The sequence below is a fragment of the Electrona antarctica genome (genome assembly GCF_951216825.1).
Source record: "Electrona antarctica genome assembly, chromosome: 3".
Classification (NCBI taxonomy): domain Eukaryota; kingdom Metazoa; phylum Chordata; class Actinopteri; order Myctophiformes; family Myctophidae; genus Electrona; species Electrona antarctica.
Genome location: NC_136808.1, coordinates 30,994,239 through 31,010,080, shown reverse-complemented (window position 1 = coordinate 31,010,080; position 15,842 = coordinate 30,994,239). Strand labels below are relative to the sequence as shown.

The 15,842-nt window shown below is 42.3% G+C and overlaps 1 protein-coding gene across 4 annotated transcripts in view; it reads right to left on the bottom strand.

Moving 5' to 3' along the window:
* Window positions 1-15,842, bottom strand: part of neo1a (neogenin 1a) — a 200,514-nt gene that overhangs the window by 38,563 nt on the left and 146,109 nt on the right. The window lies entirely within an intron of this gene.

Genomic DNA, 15,842 nt, shown 5'->3' with positions numbered 1-15,842 from the left:
TACATTAGAAAGCCGTCTATAAGACATGTTCCAAACTTGGACAAAAACAGCAGAAAACAGCCTTCAACATAGTGAACGCAAAGCTAATTCTCAAGACTAGTTTCTTTTCCCAGCATAGAATGGTCTTGTGCACTTTTGCTGTCACATTCCACAGTCTAGCCACAGAAATGCCAGAGATTTCATTTGGTGTTTTCTGGGGGAACAATCTGTGGTCGGACACAGCTAGATCTGCTTTCCATTTGACTTGCAAGTGGGTGAAATGAAACCATATGGAAGGAATGTCAGCATCTATGGCATTTCCATCTATTTCCAGGTCAGGGAAATCGAGTGGAAGGCTAAATTAAAAAAAAGTATTATATTGTGTGTGTGTGTGTGTGTGTGTGTGTGTGTGTGTGTGTGTGTGTGTGTGTGCACGAGCGCACGTTTGTCAATTATATACAAGGTTAGTGTACAGTACATACACATGATATAGGCTAAGTACTCGAAGAAACTGTCATTGGTGTATTAGTCTGTATTGTCAAGGAGACACCTCACAGCAAGAATGCCATTAGTAATAGTATTGTTTATCAAGAGCTGACCTTGTGTGTCCACCCACACCCTAGAAGAAAGCGTACTTTCAGCTCCATATTAATGCCATTGTGTGTGTGTGTGTGTGTGTGTGGTCGCTATTTTCCACACAGAGCAGTAGACTGAAACATGATGTTTGTGCCACACAAACACTGCTAGAGGCTAAACTATTATGCCCATCCATCTATTACACACACACACACACACACACACACACACACACACACACACACACACACACACACACACACACACACACACACACACACACACACACACACACACACACACACACACACACACACACACACACACACACACACACACACACACACACACACACACACACACACACACAGCACTGACTGATGAGGGTATCACAATACAACCATAACCAGCCTTATAAGATAAACACTGTCCTGATGCACTGTTATAAAACTGTAATGCAAGCTCGTACACACGCAGGAAGGCATCATGAGAACCACAAATGAAATACATCTGACATTTTATATGTAGTAACAAGTATTTTGATTTATTCTCCAAATAAATCATCATCATGCTAGGACATTATTGACTGTCTGCTTGAGGTTTGACTACACAGCAAACACTGTCATACTTACTCATGGAATGGAATAAACAATACACATACTTACTCATGACATGGAGTAGTATTAAACAACACACAGACACCGGAAACTGTAATCTAAAGCCAGAGTTATACTTGGCTGTACATCTCATACATCTCATTCCAGTACATCTCATGTACTGGAAATAGCCGATCTACAAGCTCACAGCGTTGTGCTTGTACTGTAGATCAGCTATTTTCGGAGTACAGGGATAAATCAGGCTTAATACAAGGAATGGAGTAAAAACTGTGTCACTGCGAGCCGGGGTGAAAGACCAAAAAACTCAAATGTGACAAGGATAATTTAAGTGAGAAGTTAATAAGATTAGTGAGAAGGTTCTATAAATTCTGTCTTTAAAAATGTTTACAACAAAAGAAAAAAATACCTAAATACTGGCTTCTTCTCTTGTGATTAAAATGCTTCAGTTCAGACCTTCAGCAGATTATATCGAGAGTTCTTTGTTTCACTGTTGTCGACCCAGGGTCTTCTCCTATACAACCGCCTACCTATAATTTGTACACCCAGGTAAGCAAAGCCTTTACGTTTGATGAAAAACAAAATGTGACAAAAGAAATCATGAAACTCAATCCCAGCACCACCGTTCTATTTACAGCTGCACACAGCCCTGTGAGTTTCTCCTCTGTTTCCTAGCTGGCACCCTGCCCTCTTCACCTCCATTTGACACGGCAAGTCCTGAGAGCTTTGCAGCTCAGGTAGTGGGATTACATTTGTCAAAACCTGGGCCTTTAGCACACTGTGTGCGACATGGAAGGAATGAGTGAACACAGGGTGAGAAAAAGGAGCACAGTGAGAGACAGAAAGAGGTTCTGTGGAGCAGCATTAGCTCTAGGCAATATGCCAATATTGTGCTCGACACATCTTGCTATAATGATTTTGGTCAGTGGCGCAATTCTCCATCGGTGTGAATTTGTCCATCTGTACGCTATGCCATTGGAACTGTCACCAGCCCATTGTAAGTGTCAAAACAATGGCCTGTTCTTGTACAGCCGTGTCTCACACACATTTGTGTCTAAAAATACATCCGATGAAAGATGGCGTGCTATGTATTCTATCAACCAAATTAATAATCTATATAAATGATCTATTATGTACATAAAATAATGGTAGAAAGAGGCACGGAGAAGCCTGGTTTGGCCATCGCTCTGCAGTTTACGCCAAGAAAAACAGAATGAGTGAAAGAGACACCTTGTCCACTATGGAGATCTGCCATGCAGGGCAGCGTTCTGTTCTCATGACAATCAGTCTTTGACTGCCAGGCCTGGGACAGTTACAGTAAGAAAGTGTCAGACTCCCACTGTTGGTGCCAAGTTCTATTCATAGCTGATTAATAGTGTCATTAGTCTCTGTGCCTTCGCTAATGAATGGCTGGCATTAAGCCTTAACGAGGTAGGTTATTCTACATCTGCATAATGCATTTGGGTAACCAAAAAACAGCCAAGACAAAGAGATGCATGGCAAATCATTTATCTTAATAATCAAATAGAGAAAAACACGTTTCTGTACTTGCGATGATTGAAATAGCATTTATTTAAAGTTCTGATAAATCCCTCGCACGTTCTGCTTGTGCTGTTAACTACACATAGGCTAGTTTCCCCCTGCGTCCCAGCTAGACTAATCATAAAGTTCTGGCAAGTTAATTTTGTACTTGGCCTCAGCAGCCTCCCATCAGGAACTGTAGGAACTGTAGCTCACTTGCTGGCATTTTGCAACTCCACCGAGACAGCATACTGTAGCTGTTCTGTATCCGGCTCCCTGACAGCATCACCTGCAGCACTGTAACTAGCCTTCCAATTCCCAATTAAGGTATACTGTAGTCAGTGGACCATAGCCAGGTTCTTGCAATGTGTCCCCCCTTAGAATTAAACTTAATTAGCTTTGATATTCTGCGTGGTTGGATAATGGCATCTCTGTATAAGAGCTCGCCCTCTGTATAAGACCCTGTACACAGCTTGTGTTCTGTTATTGAGTAACCTCGCGTCAGCAGGCTTTCCACCTCGGAGGAAAGCCTAGTCTGTGTTACAAAATTGCTGTGTTAACCGGTCTGGAGCGAATGATATCGCCACGTCATGTTGTAGTATTGTTTTGTAGTCATCAGGCAGGAACAATCATCTGGAACTTCCTCAAACCGGAAGAATAACAATAAAAGCTCTCGTAGCCTGCTGCTTTTATTGAGAAAAATCGGTTTGAGGGAAAATTATGTTCCGGATGATTGTCCATGATGCCTGATGACTACAAAACAATACTACAACATGACGTAGGGATATCATCCGCTCCCGACCGGATCATAAACCCGAAAAGGAATGCTGCCCAGGCTAGTTATTGAGACAGCACTTGTATTGGTAGAGTGGGACTCTATCAAAAATGGAGGACTGGAAATATTAGGAAATATTCAGAAACTCAAGTTAAGAAGACTATTTTTCAGAAGAATGTACTCATAGAACTCAAGGAAAATAAATAATTATGGGCCTGGCCCAAAAACAACAACTACAGACATCCGGCGCTGTGGTTGACATGGATATGCCTGAAGTGGCTGTAATAAATATTTAGCAAGTGTTTTCACTTTTCATGGATAAGATGTACATGGCCATGCGCGCGCGCACGCACGCACACGCACACGCACACACACACACACACACAATTTACAATTATCACAAAAAGGGCTACTTGTTGTTCAGTATATGATCAATTGTCAAGAGTAACATGATAATCACTCCATCTCCTCTCTCTCAAGCTTCAATAGACAACAAAAGGTAATGTATGAGGAAGAAATTCAAGCATGCATAAAACAAAACAAAACACCGATCATCAATAAAGCTGGCAAGTACAAGAAACATTGAGCAGACCCGGCCATGAATTTAAAACCATGTTTTGATTTGTTTCTTGGTTTTGTTTATACGTTTTCCGCCACTTCCCGGACTATGTTTATGCACAGTGTCCCTGTCTTGTTGTTGTGTACCGGTATGTTCTCCTGTTGTATGGTGCCTACCGTACTATCGTATTAAAGAAAAACAAACAAAGCAAAAGAAGAAAAACAGTTATTTTCAGCCAGCTTACATACTGTATACTATCTGATCATCTATGAGGCTTGGCAAACAGATGACAGGTACTCTATATCAGTACGCCCCACCCCCACAATCCACGATATATAATGTCAGAGATAGTCAATATTAAACCTCAGCTCGAACCTCAAATTGAGGCCTTAACTGACGTGATGGTACAACAACAACTTAGTCCTGGGGTAAATCTTGGTTAAACCAATATCCAATATAATGGGGTTAAACCCCTAGGCTTACTTTGTAGCTATTTAAAAAACAAAAAAGATAAAAGAAGAAAGAAAAGATGATAAGGACATGCCCAAAATAGGGATATTATTTTTTTAATATTTAACCAATGAAAAGTATTAACAAAGCTTGTGACTAAATAATAATTACATTGGATCCAGTGGAACAAAGGTTCTTTTATACGTGTCCTGAAAAAAAATCTTTCAAGAGTTTAAATCAACAATTGAGCAATTCATCTGTTCAACAAAATCAGCGAGTAGAAGGCATTCCTGTGAATGTGTGTGTTGTGGTAGCATCCTTGGCCCTGTCTTATAAAGCTTTCGGCAATTTGCATTTCGGTAATGTGGCTCGCATCAAAAAGTAATTGAAGATCCCTGCTCTATGGGATTTAACTCCCTAGGCAGAGTGTTAGCATGTAACACATCCTGATACCACATGCGGATACACAAAACACACACCAAACACTACAACACAGATACACAAAACACACACCAAACACTACAACACAGAAAACCTACACTCAACTCAGTTCAAATGAACACAGCATAAAGGGAACATATGCCCTCTATGAATGGAATAGGCTTCATAAATAATTAACATAGTAGCTGCTGTGTGCATATTTATACAGGGTCCCATGTCACATTGTGTGTGTGTGTGTGTGTGTGTGTGTGTGTGTGTGCATGCGTACGTGAAACATGTACTCCCAGTTCCTTGATCCAACGAAAGCTCGCACACGCACACACACACACACACACACACACACACACACACACACACACACACACACACACACACACACACACACACACACACACACACACACACACACACACACACACACACACACACACACACACATGTTGGGAGCACCAGCTGCTCAATATGTAAAGAAAGATGTGGGAAGTCATGTATGTACACCATAAACATCATATTCATCACATGTTGAACATGTCATGTTCCACATGCTGACTGGCTAACGGAAACCAGGTGTCTTATGCTCACCTTTCATGCAGATCAAAAATAACCAGGTATCAGTGGTCGACTACTAGGGTAAATACTCATTCAAGTATTCAAAAATGAAATGGTCTGAATTGTTCAAAAATAGCAGATCTATGAGCTGAGCTTGACAAATCGGCTATTTTCACTATATTTCGGGTTCATCCCACAATATATATTTTTTGTAAGTTTGTGCCTTCCTAAAAATGAGTTAAAGGTACAATAAAAGTCATCAGCTTGAAAAACATAAAAACAAATACTCCAAAAATGGACTTAAGTACTGCACAGTATTCAAGTAAATGTACTTAGTTACATACAGCACGCTTACTACTGTAAGTACTAAGTACACATCTAAACTATTCTAAAAGAACGAATCAAACTGGAAAATTGCAGTTGATTACAGTCACGGTGTGTGTGTGTGAGAGAGAGTGCGTCAGTGAGGGGGTACAGAATGTGTATGTGTGTGTGTGTACTGTTGTCACGACACGTAATATTTCGAGCATGACTTTTACTCAACCACCCGGAGAGGAACTAAAAGGTCAAATGTGTGGAATTGCTCCTCTGTCCTAACCACCTGGGGTTAGGACAGAGGAGGGGCGACGGATATATCACAAGGCTAGCAGTCAGTGGGTTTACCCACCACCAACCATGAAGCTTGCCTGCTAGTGAATTTTTTAGGAATTAATCATCCATGTTGGGTCTGGGGACTGAACCCATGGGGGGGGGAGTTGCCTGCTGCAGGAAGCGGTATGGAATGAAAATGTGTTGTTTTTGTGCTACATATCGCTTCCAGTTAAATAAAGCCATGAAAGTGTACCCAGGGGGCTATCCTGTGTCCAAAAAACAGCAGATACAAATCCTGGATGTGTGTGATTGAAGTGGGTATGTGGATATCGTAATTGAGGGCGTTTGCTACTGAAATGTATGGGGGGTCGGGGGAAAGATAGGTCACACCCACACCCACACACGGTCAAAACTAAAAGTGGCTTTGACAACAATGCTGAACTCCGGAGAGCAGCAGGTGCATTGACGCAGACAGTCTGGGCTATTTTAAGCCATCGTTTATCTTTCCACTGCGAAACACCGGTAGAATGGGAACTGTTGTGGCTCATTTTCAAATGTTAGTTAGCGCTTAGAGGCCAGATCTACACAGCAAAGCACTTCACCATAAGAGTCAATGCAATCTACAGGAATCCCATGCTGCGATAGCACGCACGCACGATACACGTCACACGCACGCACGCACGCACGCACGCACGCGCGCACACAGCGAGACAATGTACAATCGAAACGTTTTAATGGCTATGTAAACAGTTTGGTCGGTGGAGACAGATTTTAGCTCTTCACAATCAATTTTGGGTGCATTCCCTCAGATCAGCCACCTACAGTTCCCAGGGGGCACACCCTCACTAATCACTGTATGGAGTGCATGCACATGCTATGCTTGGGAAGATAAGATAGATAGACTCTCTCTCTCTCAGCAGGCAGAACACATTGGCATTTATTGTTCTTAACAATTTCTGGCCTCCCTTATTTTTTCATGATAACATTAAATCCTTAATGTGATCCCACTGGTGTAAATACAATACCTGCATAATCCCTTTGAAAATCTTGTTAATCAAATGAATATTTAAAGCAAGTTGCAACATTGTGCAAATGCCAGTAAAATAATAAATGACATCGGCAGCCAGAGCCAGCCGGCGGGCTCCTTGTTGATGTGCCGTTTTCAGTTAACAGCCTCTCTGGGGTAATATGCTAGCAAATCAGTTTTCAGGTTATTTGTCTCTTTCAGCTAATGAATATAAGTGGTATAATATTCCATCAAAGTTATCTTGTGTTCATTGTGACACTGTGTAAGCCCCTTCTGGTGAACAAAGCATGTTTTCTTGTTGAAAAGTAGTGTAATGGTCTTTCAGGACATTTATTGTCTCCACCAGCCGAAGGCATGGGGAGAGTATGTTTTGCACAGTATGGATGTCCGTCCATCCGTGTGTGTGTGTCCGTCCGTGTATGTTGCCTGACGGTACCGCCAGGAGAGACCAGATGGACAGAAGTAATAACTAACGTGGATTTGTTTTCTTTACAAACAACGGTGGATTAGCAATGGCTAAGAAGAAAAATTACACACACTACGGTAACTACACATCTAAAGAAAATGTGGATTTATTTTTGTATTTATAAGCTGTCCACATTCCGCAAGTCCACAATGATTGACTGGTCTGGTTTCAACGTGCATGGAATTCATGTTATTGACCATGCAGTGGCGCTGCAGGCTGCAGCATCACCGACAGCGAACTACACTCTTAATAATAACGGCATTTGGTCATTTCGGGTACTCGGGCAATGGTTCTCATATTCATTATCATAGGCGGTTCCGTTCTGGCTGCGGTTCCGACACGATTGGTGCTTTTCAGTTCGGAGGCAAGAATTCTAAAAATAGCAGCGGGTCAATTCGGAGGCGGCTCCATTTTCTGCGGTTCTATTTTGGTGCGGTTTGGTCAAATTGGACCCGTCAAGACCTCTAATGCAGTCTGGGTCTGATTGCGGTGAAACTGTGCACCCATATTCCCAATAGGCTGAGGAAGAAATGCCACTTGGCATTTTTTCAAATCAGCCTCATGGTGGCGCTATAACAGGACAAGTCGCGTATTTACATATATACAGTAACTGTACTGATCTGTGTATTTTTCAATTCTGCCTTTTCGAACACTTTTAATATTAGTCCTTCAGAGTTTATCCAAATATCAATCTTGGTGGAGACCTGTGCCCCGAGGGGCACTACTTCTTGTTTTGTTTCATCTTTGTACATTGCCAGGTTTACCACTTCAACTCTATAGTTAGTTGACCGGATTACCAAGGGCTCTACTATACTAGGCCCCCTCCCATTGTCATTCTACACTAAATATAGATCTACCACAGTCTACAAGCTCACAATGTGGCGCGTTGCCGAGTTGAAGACAGAGGTTGTCAACTACTACAGCATCCTCGCAGACCGTCCAACTCTAGAGACAACAGGTGGCACTGCGCTAAAAACTAAATTAAATCATGAAACCCAAGGTAATAGCCCGGTCTGCCATGTGGAATTTCTGCCTGATGTGTGCGTGCGCTGTGTGTGTGTGTGTGTGTGTGTGTGTGTGTGTGTGTGTGTGTGTGTGTGTGTGTGTGTGTGTGTGCGTGCGCACACACACACACAGAGGTAGGCTACTGTACCTGCTGTCAATTGTGTACTTTATTTTCCACTACAATGCTAACAGTTGAGTAGCCAACACCGTTGAGATGACACAGACAGACACAAATTCTGACTCAGACACACTCTTGTTCCTACTGGCCCACCCCTGACCCTGGAAACAGAAGATAAAGCAGGCTGTATCCCCTTATGTGAACACAAGCTTTTATTAGTACAGAATTTTAAGCAGGCTATTTTCACCTTTTGGGTCAAACATGGAACAATGGTGGTGCTCCATTTTAGAGGAGGTGTATAGTACCTTCCACAGTCTGTTGTTCTGATGATACTATTGTGTGACAGAAGCAGGGTGTGTCAGTGCTCTCACTGGGCCTGATTCACTACGGAAATGTACACCCAGGTGTAAATAAAGTGACCAAAGGAGTGTGTATTTTTGGTACACCCAAACTCATGTGCCATTCACCAAATGTGGCGTACTGCCTTCATTTGTGCGTATCAAGGCTGTCTCATTTTTGCCTGACAGTCACGTGGACTCCCTCTTTCCCAAGCGTTTCGCCTTGTGTAGTCGAATGTTCATGCCTATTTTACCATCATAAAGGTAACCGGAAACTAACGTGATGACGTTTATGGTATCACGACACGTTACTAACAGATTATCAGAGCTTATGAGGGGAGATCCGATTTTGATTAATATCATATCAATGTATTGACAGATGTTGGGCACATACATATTTTATTTGAGGTTTGGGACTATAATTGATTCAGCATGAAGACTAAAGCATTCTAAATACATATACGCACCCTCAAAGTTGACGTGAGAATGGGCATAAAATAATCATGAATCCCACACGTAATGTAGCTCAAAATATGAGCGTAAATTGCTTAATGAATCGGGCCTATAGTCTATTTACAGCTTTTACATTTTGGTACATTCAGTATGTATGTTAAATTGTAAATGTATAATGTATTATGTATGCTGCAAATGAATGTGCACTTCCCTTTTCTAAGAGATCCAACATTGATCTTCAGCAGCATAAACTAATTTGCAAAATGAAGATTATTTTGTCTTGTCATTTAGGGTGAGGGCTGTGTGTATAATTCCCCAAATTAATTGATTTGCAAATTGTATAAATCTCAAAGTCCACTTCTCCCCATCCCACCCCTGATACACCACTCTGTCAAGCATAAGGATTGGGTAGGCCATACATTTCAATCGTCAGTACTCCTGACACCTGCCTGCACACATACTGTATGCGTGCACACACACAGAATGTGAAAGAGGGTGGAGGAGGATTTGGTGGTGGTGGGAGCTTTCGGGCGGGGATTGAGCAGGTAATGGTCTTCTCTCAGTGGGGGCCTGGTGCCACTGCTGGGAGGGGATGACAGTACTATTCTGTTAGCTGCCAGCAGACTGGGGAGAAGGAAGAGTAATTGTAGCCCTGGATAAGGCACTACGATGATGAGCCATTCCAGGGTGGGGGTTGGGGGTTAACAGGGAGGCTGGGGCACACAGGAGAGAGTGCTACATCCATTTCACACTGGTAGGTTTTCATTTTAAAACAAATTAACAGACCTAGACTATGCGGATGATATCTGCCTACTATCTGGACGTGTAGCGTAGAAGCTGTTGATCAGAGTGAAGACAGAGTGGGCCAAATTCGGTCTTTGGCTAAATGCCAAGAAAACCAAGGTTGTCAACTACTTCAAAATCCTCCCAGATTGTCCAATTCTGACAACAGCAGGAGGCACTGCACTCAAAGGAGTCAATTACTTGAAATACAGTACCGCATGAGCTCATGGGCCAACATTCATAATGCTGGACCCAGCCAAACCCGCAGAAGTCCCTGGATGGATTGGGTGCTACGCCAGAATGCTACGTGTAGTACTAATTAACATGTACCAGAATGAGCACATTAGTATCTGTATTTATTGCCAGGGGCGATTGAGATGGTGGCATCCAGGAGAATGAGGCTGTCAAGACACCGTGCGCACCTACAGTAGCTTGCAAACTGGTGCTGTGGGAGCTAATAAACGGCCATCGATCATGAGGTCGATGGCTGCTTATTACATTAACATACATGTACGTACTAAACAAAATATGCAGGGCTAGAAAGTACTGGCAACTAGATGCATGGGAGGATTGGGATGACTGGAAACACAGTTGGCAGGGCTTATCCACCCTAGAGATGATTAAAATGAAAACAATATCTGAGTGTTTCAGAAATAATTTCTGTCCATACTACACACCTGAAAACATTACAGCCATTTGCCAACAACGTCCATGAAACAATACTTGTAGACACATGACAATTTAGTGAGGGTTATTTGAACTATTTAGAAAATGCAAGACATTGGACAGTTTACAGTAGGCTTGTCTCTAAATGGACATATGTAGGGTCATGTGGGGACGTAACAAATCAGGGAAGAATACAACGTGGCTGATATGACCCAACAAGAAAGCCATGTCCATATCATAATTTTCAAAAGCCTCTGCTCCTGCCTGCCCAGACAATGCCATGCCAGAGTTTTCAATGCTAAACAAGGTCAGCAGTATTTTAGAAAGTCCAAGGGGTTTGAAAAGAAATGCCAAGAGTAGTGTAGCAAAAGTGATGATTTAAAACGAGAACACAATGTGAGAGAAGAGGAATGCAGTGTTTGTACAGCTCAAATAAAATATTTGCACCCAATGTGATGGTGTAGCATCTTCTTTTCAAATCCATACCAAAGCAGGGAATTCAAGCTGACAGGTACAAAATAAAATAAACACAACAATTTATGTATTGGAACAATCTTTTTTCTTTCTTTTTTTCTTTTGGGTACACTCTTATCTGACCATTTTCTGAAAATGCAGTGGCTTGACTGCATTAGGTTCAACTCGGCCAGGACTTAAGCAGTTCAAGTGCTTCCAGCTTTTACAGCTAGGGAGAGCTTTCCAGTTCTACAGTGATGCTCATAGCTTTGGCACCACAAAATGTCAAACACATCATTTATGTGTGCTGGGAGAGAGGAGAAGAGAGAACGGAGGCAGAGGGGAAAGTCAGAGTGACGTGCAGTCACATGCTAGCACTACAGCATATTGAAGGGGCACAAATAAGCTTTCACATGCAAATGAAAGTGCATCTCTTGTATTAACGACAGCAGGAAAAAGTAGAAAACAAGACAAATAAATAAACTCACTGGGCTCAATCTATCCATTTCAGACTGCAGTTTGAAAATCCATGTAAATCCAGCTATATTTCTCAGATTGCTGTCATTGACCAATGGGTACTTTACTCAAGCTCAAAGTACGTCATGTGCTGTAGTTGCAAATAGCAATTGATATATCAAACATAAAGCAATATACAATCTATTACCATGTTTGCACAGGCTTTTCTTTCCTTTGTTAGATAGACCTTCAGATAACCCTAACTAAAGAAAGAGACCATTTATTATTTCATACAGAGCCCACAGCTAAAGAAATTGCATTCCTTTTAAAAGCCTGTACTGTAGGTTACAAGTGACAAGCCTCCCCATACGCAAGTTTCATCATAATGTAGTTCATTCATAAACTTTTCAAAAACAATATTATGAGGTTGTGATCGCATTTTGAGCTGAAGGACAACCACTATGGATTTTCAGAAGAATGAGCAGGGCTAGTGGCAGGGCTACAGTGTGTTGTCTAATCTAATCACTTGCAGCACACTGGCAGTCAGACACCTGCTTAAAAGAAGAGAAGTCGACAGACTAGACACACCTCCAGGAGACAATAAGAGTGAAAGTGGCAGCTTCACACTAACTGCCATTGGCTCGACTTGTATATTGCATAATTAGGTCTCCTTGAGGTCCAGCTTTGGCTTTTGTGATCCCATTTACCTACATCTGTTTGTAACTAGCTGACCCACATTGCACATGTCTGTGGAATGTCCAAGAAAATAATAGCTATGGACTGCAATTTGAGGTCTATTTTTGAACTGCCAAGATTAAGATTTAAGATGTGAGATTGTTGCACACACACACACACACACACACACACACACACACACACACACACACACACACACACACACACACACACACACACACACACACACACACACACACACACACACACACACACACACACACACACACACACACACACACACACACACACACACACACACACACGCTGAGATTTCTTGGCATTGAAAGCAGTGCAATCCAGAGTTCAACAAATCTGATAAGAGCACACGTTCCCAACTGCCAATACTATAAGAGAAAACAGCTGGCCTCCTTACAATCAACACACAGGAATGAACAGAAAAGCTACATTTCAGTAAAGCTGGTACAGTAGTTTCAACAAGCAAAGATCAGGACCACTAATAGGGATGGGACTATAATCCTTATTATCGTTTATCGTGATAAGAAACCATCTCACAATAATGGAGATTTTAATGCATCGTGAAATTGTCCTCCGTCATACACTAGATTGAATTAGTTTGTTGAGCTGAAAATTAAAAAAAAAAAATTAAACCCTCTGTTCTTGATAAAATGGACCGGTGAGGATCGAGCGCATTTAGGTCCGCTCTACACAAATTCACCAAGAATAGCCGATCTACAAGCTCAGCTTTTTTGGCGAACATTCCCCCCAGTATAGGGATGCTTGGGGTTCAAGTGGTTAACAAAAGTGACATTTTAAGTTTTAAGCATATTTTTATTATCACAATTATTTTTGCCACAATAATTTTGATATCGTCCCACCCCTAACCACTAATGAATGCTGGAGTTGGTGTTTAGATAACAGTTACCTATTGATCTTCCTGTTTGGTGCAGACAGCTTTATCTCTGTGGCAAGTCTCTGGCTTATCTGCCCCACTGTGAAACAGCAGACATACAGAGGGGCTTTCTTTGCCCTATCAGTCCATATTTAAGAGGGTTAAAGCAGGGACACCTGGCCAAGGGGGTCCACACAGGGGCAGGAGAGTGGAGGGTTCATTATGTGTGCCTGGTTGTAAAATAAAGAGCCTTGCTCTGGACAGCTACATTAGCCCTGGGCCCAGTGGGCTGCACTAAGAAAGGGGCAGTGAGCAGGTGGCTATGAAACCGAGGGATGAAGAAAGGAGAAAGGTGGCAGATGGCTACGGTGTGTGTGCGTCAGTAACCTGCATGCACAGGAGATGAGAAAAGAAATTATCAGAGCCGGTCTCGTGACTCGTGAGAGCTACAACTGAGCTTTCAATCAGAGTCAGAATCTCATGAACAGTCAAATCCTCAGTTTTAATTGAATTCTGATTCCTGTAATTAGCAGCGACCGGTGGTAGAATCAGTGTTAGCTTAGCTTGTTTTCATGTTTTGTAAGATCCTAAACACCACAGATTGTCTCATTTTGAGCAGAAAAAGGACAAATAAGCGCGCTTGCATGTCGGATCCGTATGTAGGCTGTGAGTAAAAGCAAATAAATAAATAAAAATAAATACAATATTATTTTTAATTAGTGGATTAAATGAAATGAAAGAAAGACGAGTTCCCTCCTTCTGGCAAAGGCGGGTTGTGGAGAGAAGAACGAGTTCCCGCGTTCTTGGCATACTTTGTGTTAACACTGAGACTTTTACTGTGTCATAGAGGTGTCCACAACACTTTCCTTCCTCATAAAAAACTATAGGCATAATTTATATGACTAATATCTTTAAGAGGGAAAAGTTGGTAGCGTTTGTGTAAAGTAAAGAATAATCAATATAAAATATTCTTAAAAGAGTGGCTCTTAGTGATATTCTACAGTCAATCATGATAGGATTAGCATTCATCATATACAGTACATCCACTGCTGGGACAGATGCACATATAAAAACATATTTTGGTGATATTAAGAGATTATACAGAGATTAATGTCTTTGAAGTGCTGCTGGGGGCAGATGGGCGTAGAAATAAGGCCAGCTGCCTTAGTAATGTATACTATTTATCTTTACTTCAGAGGGAAGGGGAAAAGAAATGAGTGAGAAAATAGCACACCACTGAGCCCTTATCCACAGTGTCTGAGTGAAATACATGATGCTGTTCAGTAGGTCATAATTATTTCTGACTTAGTGCCCAGCAAAGGGAGGGCGTGAATACAGACGGGGGGGTCCTGGTTGGAAAGGCCTCCTAAATATGCTAATCCGGTAGCCACCTGCTTGGAGTGAGGGGGCTCACACCGCAATTCAACTGTCTCCCCTTCATAAAATCGAGACCTTTTTACAGTGGACACTGAATGAATAAGCGTTTTTCAAGAGAAAGAGAAATGAGCATTTCTTTTCATAATCAGAAAGCAGCGCAGCGCAACGTAACTTCAACTGCTTAAATCTGCCTCTTTTTTATTCTTTTTATTCTTTCTTTATTCGGATCCCCATTAGCTTCCACAAAGTGGTCGCTAGTCTTCCTGGGGTCCACGCCTCTGTACCAAACTCAGTGGTCGCTAGTCTTCCTGGGGTCCACGCCTCTGTACCAAACTCAGTGGTCGCTAGTCTTCCTGGGGTCCACGCCTCTGTACCAAACTCAGTGGTCGCTAGTCTTCCTGGGGTCCACGCCTCTGTACCAAACTCAAACTCAGTGGTCGCTAGTCTTCCTGGGGTCCACGCCTCTGTACCAAACTCAGTGGTCGCTAGTCTTCCTGGGGTCCACGCCTCTGTACCAAACTCAAAGTGGTCGCTAGTCTTCCTGGGGTCCACGCCTCTGTACCAAACTCAGTGGTCGCTAGTCTTCCTGGGGTCCACGCCTCTGTACCAAACTCAGTGGTCGCTAGTCTTCCTGGGGTCCACGCCTCTGTACCAAACTCAAGTTTTGGTGACAAAATGATGACAACATGGAGTTTTAAAAAATGTCTCTTTGCTTCTACTCCACTCTCACTCTAGACTTTGGCAGTGTTTGCATCTTTTCACACTCGTAGCCTGTCGTTGATGTTAGCTTTGATGTACAGTAGCTGCGCAGCACTCCACTATGGGAATACACACACAAACATTGCCTTTGGCATTAAAAAAAAGCTAATAAAGAAATGTGACTTGAGTCCGTTATATTCTGCTAGCTCTCTCACTCTGTGTGTGTGTGTGTGTGTGTGTGTGTGTGTGTGTGTGTGTGTGTGTGTGTGTGTGTGTGTGTGTGTGTGTGTGTGTGTGTGTGATTGTGGACTCAAATAAATACATTGAAATGTGTGTGTGTGTGTGTGGGGGGGGGGGG